Below are 23,388 nucleotides of genomic sequence, written 5' to 3' on the forward strand. Positions count from 1 at the left end.
TGTTATTAGCATGCTATTGTGTTCTTCCCATGTGTGATCTCCGTTTAGTTTAATTCAGTCACCAATATTAATATTTAGTGTGCATCAAGAATAGTCTTCTGCTCGGGTTATTTCCTTTGTTTTGTGGTTAAATAGTTGTTGCATGCGAAACAAGTGAGGTAAGATTTACAGAAATCAGTTTTATGATTATTAGTGTTGTAATAAATTATTCCCTTACATTAAGAGCTGTTGGGGAAAGCGACCATTATCTACTTTACGTTTTTATAAACATTACGACAAACTTCAACATTCAATCAAAAACACAGGAATCACTGCATAAATTATCTTTCTTAATCTCTTAATTTAATTCAACAAAAAATAAACATTAATTCTTATCTTTATTATTAATATTCGTTATTTATCGTCCGACTGATATGGTCATGTTGGTTATTAAGCGTATTAACTCTCTCTTTCGTAGGAGCGCAGTGACATATCGACAGCTTTTGAACATTTATTACGTTATGTAATGTACTGAGACCCACTTTCTTTGGCAAAGCAGTATTAACGTGCCCTTTAATTTGCAACATTACGTCATATTAAAAAGTACTTAGTGATTATAGCAAACATATTAAGGCATTTAAAATTGATGCTTATTTCGTTTAAATAATGGTCAAGTTAAGGATTTTTTTAGTTATTCCGCATACGTACATTTATTTTATGCGTTTGAAATGGCTGTCATCATTGTGCCGATATAATAGAAGTTGACAAAGATACCGCGTTGAAGTAAAATAATTCGTTTGAAAATTGCAATACTAAAAACAATATAATTTTCTGTTTTTTGCTACACTCTAGGGAAATCCGGAATCTGTAGTCTCGAATCAATTAGCTACTAGTTTATGCGTTGGGAAGTTTATTCTCGGGAAGGCGATGCTAGGGCATGCCTCGCCTCGGCATGTCTTGATAACAACAAAAGCTTTACCATCATATTAGTCTAGATATCATTGTAAGTCTGTAAATCGTGTACTCGCCTTTATGTTTCTACAGAAGGTGAACAAAACAATATAAATACGTCTTATTGTTTTAGTACATTTTAGGAACGCATTGTCACTTCGGAGCATTGCCCCACCAGGGAATCGAACTTCTGCTTACGACTGACGTATTATTAATGAAATCACCGTTATTTAAATGTTGCAGGAAAACTTGTATTTTATTAAAGTCTAGACAATTAGTCACTGTCTGCACCTGTCACCTTAAAACTGCACTTGTGTAAAATTTTCTGTTTACGTGCACTCATTTTGGAGTTTTTTACCTACGGTTATTGCATTTAATTGTCCCAAATTCGTTATTTAAATTAATGTAAACGCGACGAAATTGTCAGTGTCCTTAATTATGTTTAGTTTGTCTATTTTTATGCCTGGTACGTTTGATAATTTTATATTATAAAAATAATATTATATACTGTCCTGTATTATATATTGTCCCACTGCTGGGCAAGGGCCTCTTCTTCTACGGAGAGGGATTAGGCCTTACTCCAGCACGCTGGTCCTAGTTGGCCTGGGTTGGTAGACTTCACACACCCTCAAAATTCGTATAGAGAATTTCTCAGACATACAGGTTTCCTCGCGATGTATTCCTTCACCCTTAGAGCAAGCGATAATTTACAAGAATACACACATAATTATTTTGGGAAAAATCAGATGTGTGTGCTCTTGGGATTCAAACCTGCAAACATTCGTCTCAGCAGTTCGTTACACACCCAACTAGGCTATCGTCGCTTACAGAAATAGCGTGTTATCAAATACCGATAGAGACATTCATTTTCTTAGAATCGAAAGTGTCTGCTTCACGCTATTGTTCCCTCGCGTGTTATTATGATAATGTTAATAAGCGTAGTTTCATTGCTATGCAGCGGTATTACTAGCGTCGGATTGCTTTTGTTTTGTTCTTGTTTTTTTATGTACTTTGAGAATTGCATTGAATGAAACTGCAGCGTTCTATTTCAATATCTTTATTTCTATTTTATAAAATATCACGCTTTTATGTCACAGGTGTGGGCAGAGACTAAGAAATGCACCTTTGCCCAATTTTGGAACACTTTTTTCACTTTCATTAATTTGTTTATGCATTCCTGTTGGTTCTGAGGAGTTTTGATCTGCTCTTAAGTAGGTGAGGAACTTTTATACAAATATGTTATACATATTTATTCGATTTTAACGTTAGGGCTAAAAGGTTCCTATATTACGTAAACCTGGTTCGAAATGGAGCAATGGTTTTTAAGGGATTGAAGTAATAAAAAATAGTATTTTACCTACTTATTTTTGTAATATATTCGTAAAGCCCATATTTTATCGTTTTAAAAGTGAAATAGTGCATTCTATTTATTTTATTTACACATACGAATCTCGTATAATAGATAATCGTGGTGGTTAGTTTGCGGCTTAACGAATTAACATTGAAACCACGAACAAGAGAATGATATGTGCATCTGACATCGATCAGTACCAACAAGATAATAATTAAGCTTAGGAAATTATATTTCACAAACAAGATGGCATAACATTCTTCATAGAAAGTTAACATTGCAAAAAATCTTAGTTGTTTTCTGTCCAGGGCTTCAGACAAGATTCCATTCCACAATGTTCAACGCTCATAGAAAACGAAAAAAACCATGCGAATTATATAATAATGACAATAGACTTATCACTATGATATGTAATTCTTATACATTTTAGGTTACCGTTCGAAATTGTAGAAATTATCTAAGGATCCAGGAATAAACGTGTGACATTTCAATGAATAAATAATAACGTGTGAAATTTACAAGTTATCTAATAATAGGAATTTCAGATAGCGAATCAGATATTGACAATGAAATACTAGAAGGAATTAGAGACATTTAAAGGTTAACAGATGGGTCGGCAGGAAAATCACGGCCGCTGGACCTCCGCAGCAATTTATTACATTCTATAAATAAGGTCTACTAGCCTGGCTTTACATCAATTAATGTAGATGATGCTCCGAGATTTGTGACATATTTAGCAAAGGGCTTTTAAATTGTATTTTTTCTGAGAGGCGTAGCATGATGTCCCTAAGGATATTCGTTAACGAAGAAGGTCTAGGTGTCAATTATAATATTTTCTTTCTTCAATTAGGGTTAACTTTTTTCATGTTATTTTTTTTATCTCTATTACATTTTTTTGCCGTTTACAGTCTTACACTATTTCAACATCTAATACTATTTCAATATGGTCCATTTTTGCAATTTACTGTTAAGCATAAAAAAATCTAATTAATCACATGGGTCCTAAACCAGAAAAAAATCTCATCAACATAAAACCGCAGGTAAAATTGCAGGTCCCTCGGACCTTAAACCAATTCTAAAAGAAACAATTATTTTGTTTGTCGGATGAGGGTAAATTGAAAGATAAATTGTTGTATACCTCGGACCTCGGGTAATACGTAAAATGGGATGAAACGGTTAAATCTGCTTAATTAATTTAGTATCGTCGGCTGACTAGGATAAGTGTTGATTTAGCTTATATTATGTCCTGAACCTGCCTCGTGTTGGATTGGATGAGTTGTTGATTCTAATTTTATAGTGTGAATAAATTATTTCTCTAAAGACTAATTAGTCTTCGAGAAATTTACGATCAACTTCTTTTCAATATAAATAAGTTTGACATTTTTATGGGCTGTCAAAATAAAAAGAAACTTTGCAAAGGCATTCGTTAGAAATCATTTATGTAGGTATTAGAAAACCCATTAGAAAAACCATGCAAACTAACGAAATGTATAGATACAGTTTTAGAAATTTACTTTTTCTATAAATTCCAAAGAAATTTTATAATTCTGGTAGAATTTATAATAGATCCGTCGACATAGGAAAATAAATTGTGAGAGTTTTTCATTATGTCTATAAAATAAGGCGACGTGTTAAAAATATTAAAAAGTATTATCTGAACAAGGTAATTTGTCTTCTTCATAGACCATTCATCATTTACTATGTTGTCCATGGTTCCGTCAATTACCTTGTTGAACTATAATTCTCTTTGCTTATTGAATTCCTCAATACCGGAAAGAAGTCTGAGATTTATATACCGTTTAAATAATAAATAATAAATATGCACTACAAGTTATATCATTTTGCACGTTAAAGTCAGTAGAATTAATCAACCTGGACTCAAGGCACTGGTCAAACCTTGTTATTCCGGTATGTACAAATTAGGTAAGCGAGTTTTCATTTTCAAGTAAATCTGTTGTGACATATCAATTTTTATTTGTTTATTTTTTTGTTATAACAGTCCTTCAGCTGTCGATGGTATAGTTACAAAATATTTATCTTAAAAACAATACGCCAATTACGAGGTACACATGATTATACAAATTAATTTGCGAGAGTAGACAAATGAAATAAATGTGATGTGTGTGTATGAGTGAGCGTGAATGTGTGCATCCATGATAATGAAATGCGACTTACAAAACACGCTATGGCTCCCTATTTATTAGATTTTTTTTATATTGTAGGAATGGACCCGGCAGACGTAATTCTATCACTGGCCGCACGAACAAACCTACAGATACGCGATGATTATATTGTTTCTTTTCTTTAAAGGGATTCAGTAAACACGTTTGTACTATATAATATTATGTTTGATGTACATATTTAAATTTACAGTATTAAAATTATTGTTGTCAGTCGAATTATTTATCAGTTTAACTAAAAGGTAAATTTTCTTGTCGTCATCCTAAAAAATTATAAAGATATTTTTATCCCTTCTTCTTTTAACAATTTCCTTCTTAGACTCATCGGCGTTGTTAGCTGTTGACACAATATTATGTATTTTTTTCATACAAGCACAGCAAAGTGATTCGCTAGTGATTTTTTATTTTATTTATTTTTATTTATTTATTTATACATATATTATAACACCATAACAGTTGAAACTAATGCGATATTATACAGATTTAATTTTAACAATTTATTTCAATACAGTTATCAGCCATTTCAGTGAATTCTGAGAGGTTACATATAAATATATCCAAGTTCTGAGATATAGTATTAAGCAGTCGTATGATGGTAAGTGGAGTGGGGTCAAATAGAATGTCGACTGACGAGAGAGGATTACTACTCGACAATCGACACAATTATGCAGGTTTGTTGGAACCGGATACACACGGGCTGATCCGGAACGCGACACATTTACGTGGGCCACTATGGCGGATTTAACACCTTGTGTACGGTGGTCGCTATCCGGGCGGATATAAAATATCCTACCACTGACAAATGTATGTCATGTATTCACACAATATAAGCAAATAATAGTTTTAAATTAATATGAAAGCAGAACGTGTGGCTATTAACTAAAATCGTCACGATAACATCGTGGGAACCCTGTCTATTGCTGTATTGTTGCAGTTATATAATGTTATGAAATTGAATCATTGAAGGCTGTCAGTTTGTTCACGGTTGTGCAATACATTGTGAACTTATGAGTTTGAAACCGGTTGCGACCAAGAGCTAAGTTTAACTTGGCTCGCCTGGCTGAGAAAATTACTCAGTACATAGCTTGGTTTACGTAGTTTGTCGCGTAAGCGTAAAATCGCTTATCATGGATATAGTACTATAGTTATATAGTAATGTACAATGTACTACATATTAGGGGTAACAAAAGACTCGGTCGCGCACCAACGAGATTCGAAACAAATGTAAACGGATCATTCCAATAATTTCGCAAATCAAACTTGCGGGCTCTCGTTTTATAGGTGGCTTTAACGCTATGCATTTCACAGCAGTAGATGATTTCATTTATATAGAATCCTTGGGAAGGTGTTATCTTCCCCATTAGTTTTGTATAATCTATAAAAAAATGAATATCTCTCTTGGTGATGCCATAAATAGAGAACGACTTAAGCGCAACAATACAGTCGACAAGTCTTTTTATTTAAGTCCATATACCTACAACATTAGTTAATTAACACGTTAATTGTAATGAAACCTAATACTTGACGACTCGGTGTTGCGAGTACATGCTTTATGAAATGTGGTTATGTGACGCAAATGTTACATTTTTATTACTATTTTTCGTTTTTCTTACGTCCTAGATGAATGCTTAGTACTTCTGTATAATACAATTTTTTTATAACTTAAGTAAATTGTAATATAAACTTTATTCTTGCACAATTACTAGGCTTCAAGATTAAAACATACGTGAATAACACATACATCAATTTTGTCGGATAGGTATCTACTAATATTTATCCAAGATCCAAGCATTTGTAAACTTAAACCATAAACATTGCAGTCTTCGAAACGTCAAGAGAAATTTAAAATACAATAATCCGCGATTAAATTCGACAGCTAGATTTGTTCCCATGTCTAACTCGTATAAACATAAGAAATAATTCATAAAAAGAATAGCTATTAAATTGAAACAATCAATCTAAGAGCAGAAGCCAATCGCATCCCATCTTATTAATGACTCATTAGAAGCGGGTCCCTCGAGTCCGCGCAAAAATTAAATTACCCGTAAGATTTACTGACCCTCGTTAAATATAATTATCCGACAAATTTCACAAAACAGAGTGGTAACATCGTTATGCTTTTATCTTTTTTCGTCATTGTCTCCTCAAGCTGGCCAAATTAGGCCTGGAGGCGCTGTTTTTGTGAGCCGGCCCGCTAAGTGTGCGAAATTAGGAATGGTATCTTTATCTAGATCGGTTTAATCTGCCGAAATGTGAGGTTTTATCGTCTTCAGCTTTATAACTTTAAGTACATCTTATTTCAGTTCCATTGCCACTGGTGTTTTTGGTCGCGTTCAGGGAATTTATGGTTCTGATTCAGGCATTATAAACTATCTGTAATAAGCTTTATCTGGAATGTTGTCATAGCTAATATAATGTGGAAACGATAAACGATATATATCAAATTCTATCCTCTTTTATATCATAGTAGCTTTAGCTTGTGGCTTTGCTCGTGTGGAGTTTTCCGAGATAAAAAGCCTATGACCTTTCCAGGGTCTTAAACTATCTCCATACTAAATTTCATAAAAATCCGTTCAGGAGATTTTGTGAAAATCGATAACATACAGGCAGACAAAAAAGAGGACTTTGTCTTATAATAAGTATAGATTAAAAATGGCACGCACGTCCTTGAGCATCATGCCATTTATGCCATTTCTTAGCTTCGGTTCGCGTAAACGTCGGTTAAATGCTCCTAACCCGTAACTATAACAGTTTATTGAGGGCTCCCTATACCCATAGGTGCGTTAATCCCTCAGCATTACCTCGCAGACCTGTGAAGGGTTATTTTTATATCGGCAATGTAAACAATATATCGTTCGATAACACCAAGTCCTCTGAGACAGGAAGCTGAAGGCACGTCGTTTGCTTATCGTTCCACTTTTAGGGTTAAATTCAATAAATATAGGCGTTATGGCTTGAATGAACGGATCCCTTCCTTTTAAGATGTTGCTATACTTAATATATAATTTTATGAAAGCAATTTCAATGTTAATATTTACATTACTCAGGGATAAGTTTTACCAGTACGATGATGGGATGGCAATTATTTTCAATCAAAATCCTAAGACTACCTAAGTAAGTTGCAATATTGAATAATAAGTCAATGATATATTAAAGTTATGCTTAGATGAACAATTTCAAAAAAAGAAAACTCCTTTAGCAAAAAAAAACAAAATAATTATAAACTATCACCAATACAATTTCACATAACCCTATAAAACTGTTAAACCAACTTTCAAAGGCATCAAGCAAACATTACAAGGAGACGGTACGAAAGAAAAGTCGTAATAAACCAGCTACTAATAACAGCAGGAGAAGGACGAGCCGATCTTTCACAATTTCCTCAGTACATAGTAATTCCATTACGCCATTGGTCCCACTTCTGAGACAAGTAACAATACTATCCAGTAAATTTAAAGATAGAGAAGGTTCACTTATTAAAACACATTTATTTAGATATCTGTTATAGTTCAATATTGGTTACAACTAAGGATGCGTACTAAGTATACATTGTTTGTTATGTTAACAGTTGTCACACAATAAAATTAAACAAACGAGTAAGTTAGAGATGTTAATAAGTCAAAATTGAAATGGTTTGTAGCTAAAGGATAGGTTAATAAAAGGGTCACCTCCTTATCAATGTTAATGTCAGCTTTTGAATTTATATGGTATCGACTCCTAATGAGTAAAAAATAATTGATAACAGTTAAGGTCTTGGCATCCGAATACGAAGATGATGAATAACATTGGAAGAAATATTTCCTGATACAACACTGAAATGATCAATAACATAATTCGATTATGAACGATGTGTTGATTGTGTTGTCTGTTATAAAATACATAATATGAATAATACATACGATTTGTATATTAAGAGATAAATTACTGTTATCTGAAGTACTATTAATTGAATTGATTAATGAGGTCTTTGAACTGAAATCTATTGTGAGCACTCAAAGGAAAATTTCGTTACTAAATCGAATACTCAATGAATATCCTAATGAAGAGACTCAAGTATTTCGAGTTTCATCTTGACGTGTTGAGGTCACTCAGAAGTATGACCATTGACCAATCCAGACCCCTTTCACTTCGTTACTGATTCCATCTGGCGTTCATACACTCGGTTATGTCTATAACCTTTGTTATTTTCTCACTCGTTGGAATTGTATTACAAATGGTTTTAAAATCGCAAGATGTCACCCATCTGTTCGACTGGCCCATTTTTTATTGTGCACCCTCCATTCGAATGGCGTAGCGAAGTCTCGAATAACAAATTTTAAATGATTCACTGTTCAAAGCGCCATTGTATGTTAAACGATGCGAAATAATACGATCAGGATTCGCGACAATACAAACATAATGCGATTTTAATAGCTCAGCGTAAATTGATTAAAAAGCAGTCATGTTATCTTCATTCAATAATACGATCGGACGTGACACGGTCATACCTAACGGTGCACTTGATTATTGAATATTGATAGGTACTTGGCGAATTTATTAGAAAGTCGGGTGGGTTACCTGACGATAAACTATTACTGCGATACGAGACTGGATTCTAGAGCAGTGACCGCCATGAACAGATGTAATAATTAAATGTATTTATGTATAAATATATAAAGAAAATTTCTCTGTTTGTACCTAGTGGTGCAAATGGTGAAGCCGTATATGAAAATATGTGTTGTCTTTAGGTGTATATAAAATAAAAATAAAAAAGTATTGCCGACAAATAGATTGCTAGAGGATCACAAATAAATAATGGAAGATTATACACCTCTCATTTATTATTCACAAGAGTAGTTCTACACATAACTCAAGGATGATATGAACAACTTAATTTACAGTCAAAAAAACTAAACAAACTTTATTGACTTGCTATAAATCCGGTATAACAATCAGCTATATAATTCATCTTAATAAATTCGAAAATTAGTCTGTCTGTTACGCCTTTGTAGCTGAACTACTCAACCGATTTTGGTGAAATTTGGTACGGAGTAAGTTTTATTTCTATAAAAGACGTGGCTATTTTTTTTATCTAACATAAACCAAATTCCACGCGGGCGAGAATGCAAAGCAAGTAAATAATTCAAAGACTATACATATACTGCAGTGTTACAATAACCTCATACGTCTTGAAATGAAAAGTAAGACATGAACATAAAACATAAAGTATTACTTGCGACCGGTGAAGTTGACTGTAATAAAATCTGGAGTGCTGAGTCAGTTGGGGGCGTTGCAGCTCGATTCTTGTGTACCGTATAGGGTATATGTACATACAATAATGCAGAATATACATATGTTGTGCTATTGCACTCAGTCATAAGATTTGTTCCAGTATTATCTTTCCTATTCACGTTCGAAAATGCACCGGTTATGGTAAGAGAATTATTTTGATGTTGTGTAAAATACTTATGTGTTTGTCATTCGAGAATGGTTAATTACACTATGACAAAATGTCGAGGTTTTGTTGAATTCGGACAGTCGTAGCCTAACTTATGTGCCTATATCATACGCTTTACAGTTCTAGGTGAAATGTAAAAGTGAAATAGTTAATAGACCGTATTTCACATAATCATAAATTTTTATCTGGCTCATAAAATACACTACCACATAAAGTTCTTCTGTTCATACTATTACATACATTATCAACACGAATTGAAGAGCTGGGATACCAAGAATGCAATACTTGGGGTTGGCATGTCTACTGTGACACTATTTCTCAAATGAACTAATTGAATTCCATCTACTGTAGATCCTCTGCCTCAGATGGGTTACTTGATCGGGGTCATGTCGAGTCAATTTTCGTACGAACTTAATACTTTACCAACATACATTTTTGTTAAGTAATTAAATAATCAATTCAATGTTATTTTTTTAACATTCAAATTATTTTAAGCGAAGAAAAAATGCCAAGAAATTTTTATTCCTTATTATTTGCGTAAAACCCAAAGTCCTAACAGCGTCTTCCATGCATAGTCCTTATTCCTATCTTCAAGAATACGCGTCTTCGCTCATGTTTGTTCAAAAGTTGTAGGTATTTGTAGACATTGGAGATCATTGATCACCGGTGTGATACACATCCTCTGCAAATAAATTTACAGGTAAAGTAATTCGCTCAAATCCGCACTCGTAACAGGACTTCAAATACTTGCTGGTGTGGCTTGCAGCACACATTCACTACCCGTATGATCGATCAGTGGAACTAATTAAGCTCGTGAATCCAACGTCCAATACTAGTTACAACTTCATTTGGATAGCACATTCAATCTGTTTTCGTCCTTTGATCAAAGGCACGTGAACACATTTTTTAATACGACACGCTGTTGGCAATTTTGTCCATTTCTGTCATGGATAGCATGATTGTGATGGCTTCATATGTTCTCATTACTATGGTCTCACACATAACCAGCAGTAGTATATAAGACACTCTGACAACCACCTTTCCAATATACCTTCTTTCTTCTTGAACATTGACAAAGTACCTACTTTTTTAACTGCCTGAATACGGATGTTTATAAGCTGTTATCACTTACCATCGGACCAATTAGCTACTTTTTGCGATAAAAACAAAGCGTGTGCCTATTTAGTAATGGAAAGTACGATTCCGCGAAAGAAATAGCCATGGGCAACCGTTAGTAATGTCAAAAGGAAAAATTCAATTTCCACCGCAAGACGATGTTGAAGACGACGCGAGAGATTCGGTTTCAAATCCCGAATCCGATCCAATATTTGAGCGAACAGTTGTTTCGGTCTCACTTTGTGGAGTCGATGCACGTTTGTTATTATCCTGCTGGAGATTAAGGTACTTAAATTTATTTTTTCATGGTTTCAATAAAACATTATTGATAAAAGAATAACCTTAAGTTTTGTTTTTATAATGCTCCCAAATTGAAGAATGAGATGGTTGGGAATAATTTAAAAATCGACCTAATATTTATTGGAAAGGGCTTTAAGGTTTATAATGTTTAACCTACAAGATTAAGCACTTATCGTCATGAGATTGGGAATGGTATTAAGTTGGTACAATAATATATTTTTTTTTGTATGAAATACGAACAACAAAATATAAAATAAAAAGTGGGCATAAAATAAAATTTATAAAAACTCAGAGATATTTAAGGGGACACAAACATAATGACAATAATATATTGATTAACTTTAAAATTCCAAATATACTATCCTAATACGCTTTAATTTCAAAGTAATTTATAAAGTCGGTAGCGCTAACGTTGGACAGAATTGCAATATCTCAAAATCACAGCAACACTCGAACACGTATATTTGAGTGCAAGGCTTCCGGTATTGCGAATGTATTTCTGGTTGCCAGGTGTTATTTATAATTAATTGGCAGCTTTAGAGTAAATACGTCGGCTACCTACCGCAGAACTATTTCATTTTAGATTTAGAATAGTACGTAGATATGAAAATATAGTTGCATTCGCACTTTATTGAATACGTAAGAAAAATGTACTAAACTCTTAAAATAACAAAGATAAACAGTAGAAAAGTAAATTGTACAACAACTACGTCAGAGTACTTGTATCTCTGAGACTCAAAACTGTTGCCAATTATCAAAACTACCACAGAGGAACATATAAAATATATAAAATGAAACTGTCGTAAATGTAACGAACTACATAAATTCATCGCACAAAAGCTAAATTCTGTTATTTTACTCCGCCTGAACATTCATGTTTCGAAACAATTGAGTCTTATTCTATACACATGGGGTATAAAATTTTACGGGTTTTCTCTTTTTCTCATGACCGTTTTTAGGGATCCTCTTCAATTTTATAAGAGAAATAAGGAATAATATGTGTTTATTGATTATAATTACAATAATATTTTTAAACGAGTTTAAGATTGTAGTAATATTCTGTTTGACATTGCAATCTTCATTCTCAGTTACTGGACGTTTATTTTGTTACACTCTATTTATGGAAAGTGGTTTAACGGTACAAAATGAATAAGTAATTCAACAACGTATCGGAAATGCGAATCAATTAATAATTATGACAACAAAATCAATAATGTTCTTAGTTTTAGCAGTGGCGAAGGATGAAATTTTTTAAAAGGGAATAATAACGTATGGGTACAAATAATATGCATAAAGGTAGTTTGGAAATCATTCTAATGATAATTAAGTTTAGCATAAACTACAATAGTGAAGCCGGCAGGAATCGGATTATATGGACCCTTTGCTGCTGAGTTCTACCATTTTCTCCATTTCCCATAAGGTACTTCAGAACCTACCATCTGTGCTTGTAAGAAATAAACAGCGTTAATAAATCCATCATTGTTCAAGAAAATTGCTTAGCAGTATTGTTGTGTAACAAAAATGAAAAGTGCATGTTGAGTTTAAGTTACAAGGTTGTTTATAAGATTAGTAAAGTTCACAAGATATTTGTTTACCTGCTGTTTTGTTGTTTTCTATGTAATCATTGTAATTATAGATTTTAGTCATTGAAATTAAACTAATTTTCGGATTCTATCGCGGTGCTAGTATTTTATTTTCTCCCGACGTTTCGAAGACTTTGCAGCCTTCATGGTCACGGGGGGGACTGAGGTGTTGTTCATCCGTAAAGTCAAAGTTACAATATCTACCTACATTTTACAATTATACAACTTTTTAAATTTTTAAATTTTAGCTGTTGGTGGTCCGATCTACGCAGAATGAGCTCACAGTGTCTTGAAGTCTGGCAGCCGGTCTTTTGGGTTCCGATTTAATTAAATGTAGAACTGGATCCCAGGCTTGTGCAAGCTTCCAACCATCTTCCCTATTGAAATTAGGATGTTTTTAATTTCAATAGCCTCGCGAATCATCCTAGGCAGGAATCGGTGTTCTTTGGCGAGGATTTGTGGCTTGTCTAGTCGCAGATAATGATTGGCGCCTCCCTCAGAGTGTTCAGCGACTGCAGACTTCGTCGAGCGTCGGTGTTTCACGTCAGCTATATGTTCTTTTACGCGGGTCCCTATATTTCTTTTTGTTTGCCCGATATAAGAGGCCACAGTTGCAATCTATTTTGTATACTCCCGGTTCTTGTAGAGGTATGTGACACTTGACAGGTGGTAAAAATTGACTAATCTTCTTAGGCGGCTTAAAATAAGTTTTTATGGAAGCACGCTTCAGGATGTAGCCAATCTTGTCGGTGACGTGATGGTGAAACCATGGACAACGCGCAGTAATAAATCTGTCAAAACAAACATTGGACGAAAACACAATTCAGGTTTTATCGAAAGGCTTAAATTTTGCTGTTACTCCACGAAGGATACCGTATGAAGACATTATTTGCAATGTTGAGAATAGTCTCTTCAAAATAACTTGAAACAGGAAGATTCGGAGGCGATACGCCAAGACATTTCGTCAATTTTGCGTCAAAAGAAAGTGCCGAAACCAAATCTTCCAAAACACGAATATATCGCTTTAAAGAACTTGCGATCGATGAAGGACCTTACCATTCTCCGTGCAGATAAAGGAAATGCGACAGTAGTAATGGATACGTCAGACTACAATAATAAAATGGAACAACTTTTATCGGATGTAAGTACGTATAAAATAGTCAAATCAGACCCGACTACTAAAGTATTAAAGGCTACTAGCTCTTTAATAAAAGATTACTCCGATAAGTTAAATCTTGACGTAAACTTGCTCGTTCCTTCGTGTGCAAAACCGCCTAAACTGTATGGGTTGCCGAAAATACACAAATTAAATGCTCCGCTACGTCCCATAGTGAGTCAAATCGACACACCAACCTACAGATTGGCTCAGCACGTAGCAAAAGTGCTTTCACCACTTAGAGGAAACACTAGAGCGTCTGTGAAGGATTCATACCAATTTGTCAGCGATATTAAAGACCTAAAATTAGCTGACAATGAAACTATGGTCAGTTTTGATGTCCAGTCTCTCTTTACGAGCTTACCAGTACAAGATTGCATCAGAATTGTATCTAAGAAGTTAGCAGAGAATAACATTCCTGTGGAATATGCAGAACTACTCCAACATTGCCTTACATCTGGCTATATGTTGTGGAATAATCAGTTCTATGTACAAGTTGAGGGGGTAGCGATGGGCTCCCTGTATCTCCGGTAGTCGCCGATATATTTATGGAGGACTTCGAGGAGACAGCCCTGAGTACAGCCCCGGTCACTCCAAGGTTTTATAAACGGTACGTAGACGATACTTTCACAATTTTACCATCTGATAAAGTAACTGCATTTTTAAATCACCTTAACTCCATCAACAATAAAATCCAATTTACTATGGAGTTAGAACACAATAAATCTCTTGCTTTCTTAGATGTTTTAATCATCCGTAATCCTAATCAGACCTTAAGTCATACTGTATATCGGAAACAGACCCATACTGATAAATATCTGAACGGTGAATCTCATCACCACCCAAAACAGTTAGCTACCGTGGGCAAATCTTTGTTTCAGAGAGCACAAGGAATCTGTGACGAGAAACACCTGGCCGCTGAGCTGCAACATGTCAAGCAAGTACTGCGAGACAACAAGCTCCAAATTCCACGCCGCCGTCACAGAAACCGAGTGAAACCAGCCACAGTTGAACGTGTTCCGGTTGTATTACCATATGTAAGAGGAGTCACCGACAAGATTGGCTACATCCTGAAGCGTGCTTCCATAAAAACTTATTTTAAGCCGCCTAAGAAGATTAGTCAATTTTACCACCTGTCAAGTGTCACATACCTCTACAAGAACCGGGAGTATACAAAATAGATTGCAACTGTGGCCTCTCTTATATCGGGCAAACAAAAAGAAATATAGGGACCCGCGTAAAAGAACATATAGCTGACGTGAAACACCGACGCTCGACGAAGTCTGCAGTCGCTGAACACTCTGAGGGAGGCGCCAATCATTATCTGCGACTAGACAAGCCACAAATCCTCGCCAAAGAACACCGATTCCTGCCTAGGATGATTCGCGAGGCTATTGAAATTAAAAAAAATCCTAATTTCAATAGGGAAGATGGTTGGAAGCTTGCACAAGCCTGGGATCCAGTTCTACATTTAATTAAATCGGAACCCAAAAGACCGGCTGCCAGACTTCAAGACACTGTGAGCTCATTCTGCGTAGATCGGACCACCAACAGCTAAAATTTAAAAATTTAAAAAGTTGTATAATTGTAAAATGTAGGTAGATATTGTAACTTTGACTTTACGGATGAACAACACCTCAGTCCCCCCCGTGACCATGAAGGCTGCAAAGTCTTCGAAACGTCGGGAGAAAATAAAATACTAGCACCGCGATAGAATCCGAAAATTAGTTTAATTTCAATGTCTAACATTCGCGTAAACATAAGAAATCATTATATAGATTTTAGTGTCTAGCACAATACAACTTTCTTACAACTTAAAGTTATTTGTGAATAAAATATATTAAAAAAAATACATTAACAATTTACCAATGAGATTTTTTTGTGCGGAACCTTTATTAAATCAATTCCATAGGCACTTGTCCCTTTTTATATTTTATTTCATTATTATTAGCTTCACTTTATTGTTTTTCGAAGTGTCTCTGTTCTGGTAAATCGCATTTCTTGCTACGCTTTGGAATTTATATATAGCACAACTAGGGCTCAGTTTATATTTAATATCATATCTTTTTGTTAATATTTCAAAACGTATCTCAGCAAAGACACGTTTTTTTCTTTTATTACACTGCAATAAATCTTGTAGGATAGATTTATTTTCAGATATTTCAACGTAAGTCAAATAAAATATATTTTTAGAGAATTTTCTCTAAATTTATTATAAGAACGATTCGAAACACATCTTACAGTAAATCATGATCCGTACATCCCGTTGTGCGGCGTCGATGCCACTGCGAATAAAATGATAAATCTTATTCCCTTTTATTATTATCCGGAGAACCTTTGAGTTTACGAGTTCGGTGGTCTTCCTAAATCATTTTCGCAGTTTATTCGTTCGGTGTCTTTATCGTGCGTTGGCGTCTTTCTTGCTTCATTATTAACTTTCTTAATGGAATTTGAAACCGTCACTACTATTTAATTTTATGCCATATTAACCATGAAAGATTTTATGTTTTATGATTTACCAGCTTTTGGTCGCGGTTTTGCCTACGTGAAAGAGTTTTTACGGGATAAAAGTACTATATATTTTCGCGGAATAAAAAGTAGCCTATGTCCTTCCCAGGGCCTAAACTGTTTCCATATCAGATTTAATTGAAATCCGTTTGGGAGTTTTCGAGTTTATCGTGTTCAGAGAGACTGATAGACGTGACGGGTTGTTTTATATAGTGTAAAGAATTTTAAAAACTACAATACTGATTATATTTCTGAACCCGTACAAGATATTATGATAATTTATTTATTTATTCTTTAAATATTTGTACTTTTTTTATTATTTTAACTGGTACCATTATTCAACGTTTTTCCAGGACAATACCGAACGTAATGAAAACTCCCAGTAGGCAACTATTTGGATGTGCCTCTGGCATTATATAGTCTATGGGCTGCAGATGGTGCTTACCACGAGGCGGACCACTAGCTCGTTTGCCTACTAAGGCAATAAAAAAAAACTTTAATAGAAGACTCGATCGTTTTGCGCAAACGTGTCCCATTGTCTCATTTTGATAATAGCACAATAGCACAATAACAATGGTATTTCGCGCCGTTAATGAAAGTATTTTTTCCGCACTATTTAGTTTTACGCGATCGGTTCTCGCGTTGTTAATAAAATATTATGTGATTGGAAAGAAAATTTCCTCTTTGTCACGTAAAAAGTTATGAGCCGGATATTGTTATTTTACGGTTATTATGTCATTTGGATAAAAGGTGTTTTATGTACGATATTGGGTTTAATAACTAATTGGGTCCAATTATTCCTGAGTTTATTTTTAGTGTCTTTATTATACAGGGTCATTTTGACATAGCGTTACTAAATGAAACCATATACTCGTCTTCACCTTTGCTGACTTTGTGCCAAAAATCATCCATGAGTAATAGATATTTTCATCAAAAATTCTGGTTTTAATTTTCTGATTTTTTTATCATTTTGTAGTTTAATGCGAATATGGCATGTGCGTGAGTGTATTTCTGACTAAAAGTGTGATGTTGCCGCTGCGACGAATTCTCTTAGAGTAGTAGTAGTAGCATTAGGGCGCGTAAAATGAAAGTTACTTTTTTAAATATTTATTTTGTTCGAGATTTACACTTTTTTATTTTACATCTACGGCTCAAGTAACTTATTGTAAAGTGTTATTTCCAAGTAGATAGGTATGTGATTTTACTTAGTAACGCAATGTTAAAATAATCTTGTATAAGATTTTGCTATCTTATAACATCGCGATGTATAATTATTAATAATTCATACATTGAAGCATCAAAAGCATTTTAAAATATGTTTTTGATCTAAACTATTTCTTGAGGCCTTTGAAGTTTAATTGTATATCTCATGGGCCATACATTTATTTATACACATCACACTTAAGTATATAAACGAGATATAAAATTACAATATGACTTATTAGTAAAAAGGTAGTTTTAATTACCACAAACATTTAGCAAAAGATTACTTAATCAGGTTAGTGAGCAAATATGCGGAATTTAAAGCAATTTTTTAAGTAATACCTCGTAATTACGGGTAATTCGACTTTAATAAGGCATCTGTCTCATAAATTTAGACGAGCCCCTGTTTCGTGTAATTAAGTTGCAGCGTGCTTGCAAAACAACACTCAATGAGATAAGGGAACGGTAAGAAATTTTAAGTGGCCGTGTTGTAAAAATTGTTTGCTCACTGTGTTTATGGTACAATGACTACATAAATTTGAATGCAATTCAAACACATTGCAGTCTTTAACATCAAAATAAATCCAGAAATCCACATCATCATCCACACGTCAGCCACAGGATGTCCACTGATGAACAAACTCCTAAAGATTTCCAGATAGACCTATTGGAAGCGCCCCACATCCAGCGGCCTCCTGGAACTTTTATTAGGTCATCTGTTCACCTCGTGGGGACGTCCAAAATCCACATAGAAATGTTAATTTCTTTTACTAAGTACTATTCGACATATGATGTCTCAGGGCAACGAGCGCTGTGTAGTGCACAGTGAAGCATACTTTAATTTTCAAAGTTTTGAGCAGCGCTGGCACGTTTGGCGTGCTTTTATCGTCTAAGTGCAATGTTCTTGACAGAACTTGTGCAAAAATAAATACAGTTTTACACAGAGTTTTTATATCAACCTAGTTGAAGACATCATGTAGCATGCAACCAAACCTTTAGTAACGTCGTAAGATTTAGAAGTAACTCAGACGCAACAGTTAGAAGTTATCAATTCCTAACGACATATTTCAGAAACTACAAAAATTTGACTCGATGTAAGGCCGTGAAATTTTTCAAAAGTGATAAAACATACCGTCGCAAAAGAATGCCAGACGTAAAATTTTTTGCTTAACCACAAAAACTTACCTGTTTTTTGTTAAAGAAATTTTTTTAAGTTAATGTACGCCCGGTGGCACAGCCCGTGCTCAAAACTGAGATTATCTTACGTTAAATTGTACCATAACCATAAATAATTCCTTTGTTACATCGAGGATCTTGGTGCTCTCATTTTTTCATGCAAATGTTTTCCTTATAGTAGGGTTTGAGGGAATTTTAAACATTTACTTACGTCAAATTATTTGACGCATTCACTTCGATTTATTTGATTGTTAATTGGATTAGAGTCCCCGACTAGGTTCTGTATTTTAAATGGTCCTTCAATGTTTGAAAATTTCAGATCCCTTTGATCGTTTGGCACAGCGCCAGTTTCATTGTGAAAAAATCAGGTGGCAATTTCCACGCCGCTTGGAAAACGGCACAAATATTGGTGACTTTTAAATCTTGCCTAAAGAGGAGCAAATTCGAGATAAAACCAAGGATGTATTGATATTATCCCTTGCCTTGACGTCGTCTACAGTGAAATGGGTCCCGATAAAAGTTTTTTCAGCGTTTTAGAGAATTCCGGGAGCCATTTTATATTTTTTTAGGTAATGTGGTAATATTGCATCGATTTACATGCTCACCTTACCTAACATTTGTGGATCAGAAGGACAAATAAACGTAATGTCAACATCAACAAACATAATCGGAATCGAACATATTAGAGGTACAATCAGTATTAAAGCATCTCCAAGTCTTATAATTCTTCTAGTATCGATCATATCACTAACATCTATGCAGTAAATGGCCTATGTTTGCCCTATGCTATTAAAGAGGCCATAAAAACAATGCATTAGTGCGTACTAATGGACTTATGCTGTCGGCCCTTCCTTCCTGCGACTCGACGCCGCGCCGCGCCGGTGGCGGTCACACCTCATCGCAAAATAGGGTTGTCATCAACTCTAAGGATATCCGCTTCTGTCTACTTACCTATTAAATTATGCATTTTAAAAATAACAGTCACATTCAGGGTCAGTTTATTTACAGCTACAACATATACTTACGATGTAACTCTCAGATGTAACTAGTTATACATTCTGTACAGTTGTCAAGGCAAATTGTTGAGTGACACATTCACCTCGATTAATAGTTCATCGCTACTTTTGTCTAATAAGATGTTTCCGGAGGCCTCAACAATTCCCATTTAAAATTTCTATTATTTCCTTCAAGACTGGCAGTTCATTCAATATTCTTTTGGAATTATGGATGTTTATAAATGTGTTAGATCATGTAAAATCAGGATATCCACTTATTAATTTAACATTCTTTTCTTAATAATTATTGCGAAAGATATTGATTTCACGTTTGCTTTAAAAATGTGATCGTATGTAATACTGCCGAACTGGTATGTCTATTTCAACGTAAAACAAATATTTACATTTAATAACGGATATGGAAACAAAAACCAGAACTTTTTAAATATATCCGTTCGGCCCTTTTTAAATTCTATTGTAAACTGTTTAACTCATAAAACTTCGTTTGGCAAAGGGCTGCCCTTTGTTCGTACTTTGTGAAACAATGCAACAGCCCAGTATCGTGATGTTATCAATGCAACCTTCATTAAAATAGTTTTATGGTGATGCACTGACGCAAATGAAAGTTTTCTGGCATTCCTTAGTTTCGAATCATTTTAACCGACTTCCAAAAAAGGAAGAGGTTTTCATTCAGCGTGTCTTTTTTTAATGTTTGTTACCTCAGAACTCATATTAACGTTTTTTGAAAGAATAAACTTCCAGATAGGTCGCGATGAATTTTTATCAAAATCGGTTAAGTGCTTTAGTTTTTAAATTAAAGTAATTGGAATCAGTATGTCGTCCTAATGAAAGGAAATGGGAATTTTGTTTATCTGTGTTTATTTCATGTAAGTAACGTTACTTTTATGATGATAAAATGATGTCTTTTTAGTTTAGTGGTAGCATAATGTGAATGTCAGCCGTGTGGTTCGGGGTTCAATGTATTAGTCTGACAAAATAAATTTGTATGAGGTGTACAATTTAAAAAATCATGTTGTCCTTGATTGGAATGTATACCAGATATATCCCTATCATGTTGTGGATGCACTAATGGTGTATCTATTTAACATAATATTATTATGAAGTTATTAAGTGTTATACAGCAATTACCAAGTGCGTTAAGCGCTATAAGCGCGAAGAGAGTCTGCAACATTATCTAACCATATAAGTTAAACTTGACCTAACTCCAGCCGTGATCGTGATCAAAATTATATGATTTTCGTTCAGACAGGTGGTATCATTTAAAGCTATTTTCGCTTATCAGTTTGTAAGTATTTCGAGTAGCAAGATAAGGTACTAACTAAGTGATGCTTGTAGGTCTCTTGTTTGCGAGAAATTGTCTGAGTTTACCGTATTGTCTATTTTTACCGCCAAGCAGTGATATCGAAGGTTTGGAGGACCTGGTTAGTAAGATTATAATGACAACTTGACCAGGAAAATAAAGAATCTGCTTTGGAAACGTCACCTTTCCTTCTTAATTTTAAAGTTAACACTGTCACAACATAGCGAGGTTTAAGGCATGATTAGGTATCACTCACTAATAATTATTTTGATTCGCTGATTAAAATTAATTCTAAAACTAATGCCGTTAGATGTTGCTGTCCTAGCATAATATTACCGTCATGTAGTCATCAAACTACTCCTATACCCATAAGGATTATGTGACCTTATAAATAAATGTGCAAGGATTTCCAAATGAGTATTCTGTCCACGTTAATTAAATGTGCAGTCGTTATACAAGCCGGTGCTTCTCTAGGGGAATTTGATGTAATGCATTCCTTAATGAATTCAGAGTACAATCAAATTGAGACCGAAGCGTGTGTTCATTAAAAATTATTGTTGCTTGTCCGCGTGAAGGTTTTTCTTGGAATATGGAATATGGTCTTAGTAACTTTGTGCCACACTTTATCATAATCTATTTAGTGGCTTAAGTGTTTATTAAGACTCAAATGTGACATGCTTTGTATTTATTATTGCAATTTATAATGTATTATATAGTATATATTATATAGTAATATATTTATTTTAGTAGGATAATGATTTAATCTAAAGTATGATGCAATAACAAAGTTATTTATTCTTGTTTCAGGTAATTTGGTGAATACGACGTACAAGTTAAAGCATTAACCGCCATTTTCAATGAACGATCCCAATCGCTTTTTTTGAGCTATATCAAAAACGGACCAATCAGAACAGTCATTATTGACATGCTTACAAATGAGTTATTTTTATTGTTTGTTGAAATCGACTGTAAATGAATACCGCGATAGTTCCCTGACACCTTTATCTAAAGGGACAGGTAGAGATGTAACTTTAACTTTAACTAGTAAATCCATCCACGGAATTATATGTGAAGATTCCATATCAAAACGAATTATAACTGTATTTACTATAAAATTTTGCTTTGTTACTTTGTTAAAGGATTTCCACACGTCACATTTAATGCATGGTCATATTGTTAGTGTTATATTGGATAGAAACTAAATAAGATATATTACAACAAATAAGATCTTGAAAATTTTATTTAATAATGTCATTACCATTAGCCATATGTACGTATGAAAATTATGTAGCCACCATCTCACAGTAAAACACATCGAGATGAACCTTAGTTAGCAAAATCGGCCCACTAGAAGCTATGTTAGAGTACCTTAAACATGAAATGCATACATACATACCTACGTATATACATAGGGCGTTAAAATTCCTTACATCGCCGTAGTCGGATAAATATAAGGACAATAGCGATTGAGAAATTTTCAGAGTCCAATTAAGAAAATAATCACTCCGTTGTACAGGGCAGTTTGACCCGAGTGACCGGGTCGCGGCGCGCCTGCATCGCGGGGTTTCTTTACATCACCTCATAGCTTGATTAAAACGCACTGCGTAGCTCATGGAGGCTAATGGATTATATTTGAAGTGTGTACATAGCTAGGGATGTTGATATTATCGGGGATGAAGTTTGCAGTTGTTCAGTTTCAGGTTTTGATGAAATGGAATGATGTTGGGATGAAATGGAGTGGATGGATAGAATCTTTGACAAAGGTCTAAAAGTCTGAAGAAATCAATAAACAAAATACTGATCACGCTTTTATCTCCGAAAGTGTAAGCAGAGGTGCAGCCAGAACACCTAGTTGCGCCTCTGTGTTTTGTCTCATGATGTGATAAGGGGCGAGCCTTTCGCCATTTCGGGCACAAATTTCAAACTCAGGGCTTATCAGCCCTGAGTTAAAAGGATAGGGAAAAGTGATATCATATTTTTTTGCTCAATATCTTGAGCAAAAAAATATAATATCACTTTTCCCTATCCTGGATTCAAACCCGGGACGTTAGAACGGTGGCGTACTGTTTTCGCAATACAACTACGCCACTGAGGCAGTCACTTTTATCATATTCAGTATGATGATTGGGATA

At 34.4% G+C, this 23,388-nt stretch overlaps 1 protein-coding gene and 1 long non-coding RNA gene across 5 annotated transcripts in view; both read left to right on the plus strand.

Annotated features, from left to right (window-relative positions):
• The window catches only part of LOC119189387, a 42,326-nt gene extending 19,845 nt beyond the window's left edge, over positions 1-22,481 (plus strand). The window contains exon 2 of the long non-coding RNA XR_005112382.1: positions 22,064-22,481. This is a non-coding gene — a long non-coding RNA (uncharacterized LOC119189387). The remainder of the gene's footprint in view (positions 1-22,063) is intronic.
• LOC115441207 (extracellular matrix-binding protein ebh) overlaps positions 1-23,388 on the plus strand; it is a 121,953-nt gene that overhangs the window by 66,518 nt on the left and 32,047 nt on the right. The window lies entirely within an intron of this gene.

This window comes from Manduca sexta, chromosome 15 (assembly GCF_014839805.1).
Source record: "Manduca sexta isolate Smith_Timp_Sample1 chromosome 15, JHU_Msex_v1.0, whole genome shotgun sequence".
Lineage (NCBI taxonomy): Eukaryota > Metazoa > Arthropoda > Insecta > Lepidoptera > Sphingidae > Manduca > Manduca sexta.